Here is a 6,139-nt window from a genome sequence, read left to right on the forward strand (position 1 = left end):
AATCAGGGCCGACAACTTAGGCCGCACCCTTTGTTTATCCCACTGACTTCGGCCCGCTTAAAGCGAGCTCAGTGCATATTAAGCTGTCCTCGGCTACCAGTGGCCAAGCCGCGCCCTGTGCGCTAGTGTAACCCTTGGCACCCTTAGGTCGTTGGTTCACTAAATTGCTTGCATGGAATAATACCATCTTTTCAAGCATTCACAATAGGGAACCCTTAGTCTCATCACATATATTCAACCAGGTTCAGTTTTCTTACCTTTAGTCTTTACGATATTGTTTATGAGCAACACTCCTCAAGCACAATTTGTTCCCGAGCCTAAGCGTTTATCACCTAGTCACAACCAAAGTATTAGGTTTCATTAATATCCAAGTATAGGTTTCCAGTTACGAAACTAACTTCTGGGAATTCGATTTCCACCAAGCACGGTGGTGAAATCAATCCCGAGCATACTAGGCCACATTCCCATGCCTAAAATCCCCAAAAGTTCAAGTGCACAACTAAGGGCTGCGGCCCTTGAAGCTTAGCCGCGGCCCTAGCCTCAAAACAAAACCAAGGACCACCCTGGGCAAAGACACGCGCTGCGGCACTCACCCCTGGGCGAGCCTCCTTGGCTCATCTTCAACCTAGGGCCGCAGCGCTCTAGAACAGAGTCGCGACCCTTCCCTTCGAGCCCAGAATTCCCACCATTTCTAGGCTTGAAACCTTAGCCAAAACCACCCTTAAGCTCCCTATTTCAACACCCAACAATCCCAACACTTTTAGCATGACTTAAACAACATAATTCCACAGAAAACCCAACCTAACATACACTAGAATTCCCTTTCCAATTTCTGAAATTCAAGAGCTATAAACACTCAAACTAGCCATTCGGCCCGCTTAAAGCGAGCTCAGTGCATATTAAGCTGTCCTCGGCTACCAGTGGTCGAGCCGCGCCCTGTGTGCTAGTGTAACCCTTGGCACCCTTAGGCCGCTGGTTCACTAAATGGCTTACATGGCATAATACCATCTTTTCAAGCATTCACAATAGGGAACCCTTAGTCCCGTCACATATATTCAACCAGGTGCAGTTTTCTTACCTTTAGTCTTTACGGTATTGTTTATGAGCAACACTCCTCAAGCACGATCTGTTCCCGAGCCTAAGCGTTTATCACCTAGTCACAACCAATGTATTAGGTTTCATTAATATCCAAGTATAGGTTTCCAGTTACGAAACTAACTTCCGGGAATCCGATTTCCACCAAGCACGGTGGTGAAATCAATCCCGAGCATACTAGACCACATTCCCATGCCTAAACTCCCCAAAAGTTCAAGTGCACAACTAAGGGCTGCGGTCCTTGAAGCTTAGTCGCGGCCCTAGCCTCAAAACAGAACCAGGACCACCCTGGGCAAAGACACGTGCCGCGGCCCTTGCAATGGGCGACGCGGCGCTCACCCCTGGCCGAGCCTCCTTGGCTCATCTTCAACCTAGGGCCGCAGCGCTCTAGAACAGAGTCGCGACCCTTCCCTTCGAGCCCAGAATTCCCACCATTTCTAGGCGTGAAACCTTAGCCAAAACCACCCTTAAGCATCCTACTTCAACACCCATCAATCCCAACACTTTTAGCATGACTTAAACAACATAATTCCACAGAAAACCCAACCTAACATACACTAGAATTCCCTTTCCAATTTCTGAAACTCAAGAGCTATAAACACTCAAACTAGCCATTCAAACCCAAATTAAAACTTCTAAATCATGATTTGAGACTTACCTCTTCTGCTGGATCCTTTCTCTATTCAAAACCCAGCTAGTTTCCAAAGCTTTCCATCTCAAATTCGACCCTAAGCGTCAATTAAACAATAACCTCAATACCTTGCTTAAAACTCAAGGTTGAACCTCAGAAAACACATGGTTTAATCCTTAGCTTAGCTTTGATTCAATTCCTTGGATGAGTCTTGAACTAAGCCACAGAGTTTCAGCCTCAATTCCCACTGAGTTCCCAGAGATCTTCAGCTCCAATTCTCATAAATTTCCACTATTTTTTCCCTTATGGTCTTTACATAGTTTCCTTGAGAGATAGAAGGATAAGCTGAGAAATAAAGTCGGTTTATTTCTTTCTTAGGGTTTCCTTAAGTTTGTCTTATTCGTTAAGTTAATCGCAAGGCTCGGGATGTCGGAACCGTCCCCGAGGGCAAAATGGTAAAATCCCCCAATATTCCCGCTTAGACTTCCTAACCTCAAATATATCTCCATATATTTATTTTCATAACTCGATAGTCTAAATAGCTACCCGATACCTAAAATACCCTTGACTTATCAAAAGTCAACTGCTTAGCCCCGTTGTGACTTTTCCCCGCTAACTTGCTCTAAGATCGCCTCGAGTCGTGCTCTGCAGACCTACCCACATAATAATGTGGTTCTCACATATATCACACATGTATATCATATTATCATCAATTATCATACAAACATTATTAATCATAGAATTATTGTAGAGTCCAAGAACTTTACTTAGCTAATTGTTTAGTAGTATTATAGTATGTTTAGTGTTATCATTGTTACTTTGGATTTTTGGTTCAGACCGGGAGTTATTTGGACACTCATAGTAGTACTTATAGATTTTCTAAGTTTAACCTATAGTTTAAGAATATTAAGTATAACCTAAGGTTTGATTAATGTGTCTGATATTAAGGATTATATTATTATATTATAAGGTTTAGACATCAACCAATAGGATTTTAAGCACATGTTTTGAATGGTAATTAAGGATTAAGTATTTTTGAGGATTAAATTAAATAAGGGTAAAAGTTTGAATGTATAGGGTCAGTCAGCAGCTTTGAGCACGTTGAGGGCTTAGTCAAGGCTGTTTACTCCATTCAAACTCAGCTAAAAATGTGTAAATTCGTGTTTAAATATTCAGCGTATGCCGATATATCGCAGCTATAGGGGGCGATATGTCGCAGCACGTAGATACGGAAAACACGAATCGATGCACGGTCGCCTCGGGAACAAAGGTCCAGGCGATATATCGCCTATAGGGGGCGATATATCGCCTCCACCAGCATGAATTCAAATACATTTGAATTCTTTTCCCTTCAGCCATTCAAACTCCTTCAACAGTCCAGCATCTTCTGAACGAGTCTTCAGCCTCTGCTGAACGATTATTCAAATGATTTTCACTTAAAAAGCCATTATTTTTATTCAAGTAAAATCAAGATATTTTCATTCCCAAACTCTATAAATAGGACCTAGTACCCAGCCATTATTCACCATTTGCTCTAAGTTCAGAGGCTGCTAGTGTTAAGTGAGTGTGAGAGTGTAAACACTTGGTTTGGGAAAAAAACTATAAGCTTAAACATCATAAGCTTATTAAACACTTTGGGAAGTGAGTGCTATAGTATTTCGGTGGATGTTAGATTGATCTTGCAATCTTTGAGGTAAACCCAAAACTCTAGTTCTTTTCTGTATTTTTATGTTATTTCCTTTCTCAAAACCTTCTACTCAGTCCCCTAACCTTATTCTTATTTTGGTTAGGGAATCCAAGCTTTTAAGCATATAAGTCGGTAAGTATGTTTTCTATGGTTTAGTCTTTCCATCTCTTTCATTTCATCTCCTTTCTTTAGACTTACTCTTTTTTTATGGTTTTAGGAGTGTTCCAACAATCCCAACTCAGTCCATAATCTCGGTAACTTTGGTAAGGAAAATAGGCTAGAAACAATATGTTATGTGCTTATGTTATCTATATGTTTTATGTTATTAAAAGTGTTATGATATGTATATGTGTATGTTTGTAGGCTTGGGCATATGACCCATATGACTAACAAGACCCCAAATGGGTTATGGGCATATGACCTACTTAGCTAGTAGGACCCCACTAATCCCATGGGCATATGCTTGTTAAGTCTATGGGACCCCAAGTAATAATGGCCATTATAATAAGTGTATGTTATATGTATTATGTTAAGTCTTTATGTTTTCTTATGAAATTATGTATGTGACTTTGTGTTAGATTTTCCTTACTGGGCATTAGGCTCACTCCTTTCTGTTTATGTGCAGGAAAATAAGTTTAGAGGCGGAAAGATTCGTGACGCTTGGAGAATGTGTATCGATGATGAATGGAGTCAAGGGGCCGAGCGTTATTCGATTCGAGGATATAGTCTCCTTTTATGTTTTTATGGTTTTTTATGTGTATTTTCCGCATTATTATGTAATGTCTTTTATTTTAAATCTTGTTTTGTTTTAAAGACAATGGGATCCCATAATCCTTCTTAGTATTCTGTTTCTTTGTAAATAACTCTTATTTTTCAAGTTACTCAATAAATTATGGTATTTTTGTAAAAATGTAAGTTTTATGTATAGTTTTGATAATGGTCCAATTAGTCTAGATTAGTGGGTCATTACAATTATGCATTAAATCAATAAAGTCATTCAATTCACATTAAACCCAATTATGCCCTCCCGGGACACTAATCAAGGCCCTTAAGCCTCATTAGTGAATTTGGGATCGTTACAACCATTACTGCAATTTCCGCTGCACACTAGGAACTGTTCCTAACATTTATACATTCTTATAGATTGAATAATGGTTCCCTATTGGGTGGAAGAAAATAAAATTGCTATGTCAAAAATAGTTTTTTATTTATTGAATTTTAGAAGATGATGATAATGATGATCATCAATTTGAATTTTGAATTGTGAATTTAAAATTTAAATTTTGAAATATGGTTGTCGTCTTTTCCTTAAAAAGATAAATACCTTATTTTGTTGAAGATTGATTTTAGTTAAATAAATAAATAAAAGAAAAATTAAATATCCCTAAAAAGGCAATGCACTGTTATTCATGCATGACACAGTCCATGGACTATGCCATGCATGTAACAGTGTATAGATATTATATCTGTGTAGTTTTTATGTTATTTATTTAATTAAATAATAATTTGAAAATGGATATTTTCAAATTTGGTAAGTTAGATATTTACCTAAATCAATTCATATCATCATTATGATATTATTATTATATTACTATTTTAATAAGAATAATAAGGTAATACTATAATCTTTGTATATATGATATAGAATAATAAAAAGAAAAAAGAGAGAAGAGAGGAGCCATACACAAGTCAGTAAGAATTTAGAAAAGTTTTAGAATTTTTGTCAAACGAAAGATTATCTTCTTCTTCTTCTTTATTCTAACCTTTCTCAGATCATAATCAAAGTTTTCATGTGTTGAGAAATACTTGTGATTCCTAAATTACAAACCCATGTTCTCTATGTGCCCACACACATCTTGAGGTGCAGAGAACACTCTGATAGATCGTGGTTTGAGTATTTAAAGCGTTGGATAGGAGGATCGATATATATACGAAAAGACTCAAGGACACTTGATAGACTTCAAGAGGTAAATACTAATGTTCTTGAATATTTATGTATATGTTTATATGATATGTATAAATATATTTTATATTTATGTATATTGCATGTATATGTTTCTGTCGTGATATTTCTTGTTCATATAAATTATTTATATTAGAGATGGAAAATTTTGTTGTTGTATACACTAGGCCCACCATGCCAATTCCCCTGCGCACTCTGATTATTTTTCCAACATATCATCCATGTCAACAGACGACGACATGTCGTAGGAAGCAGGGCAGGCTCTTAATAGGGTCCTCGGAGCGGTGATCTATTGACGTCGTCCTAGCGAGCCCCATCTCCTCAATTCTCGAGATGAGGCCTCGATAGCTCGTATAAACCCTTGGTGATTGGCTTCTTGAGGGGTTTCAAATATAACTATCTTTATGACATCTCCTTGTGTGTCGAGAACTCCCCGTAACAAATTTGTGAGATTCTCAGAGATCGGGGGGATCGCTTATCTCAGATGTGGTCCCCAACCCCTTTTTCGCTGGAGATTTCAGGACCACATACTTTTTAGGCTAGATCACTGCCCCTATGGGCATGTAATAATGTAGCACGTATATCATATCTTTTTGTATCCTGAATATTCCCCAAAGAATGAGGGATGATTTGTACTGTACTGAGGGGGTAATTTGTGATGGATCTGAGACCCTATTATCTGGACTTCTATGCAATTTTCGAGCAAGACTATCCTATGCCCAAGTTGTAACCCTAAAAGGCCTTGATATTTTGGCAAGTTCCC

This window comes from Humulus lupulus, chromosome 7 (genome assembly GCF_963169125.1).
Source record: "Humulus lupulus chromosome 7, drHumLupu1.1, whole genome shotgun sequence".
In the NCBI taxonomy this organism is placed as follows: Eukaryota; Viridiplantae; Streptophyta; class Magnoliopsida; order Rosales; family Cannabaceae; genus Humulus; species Humulus lupulus.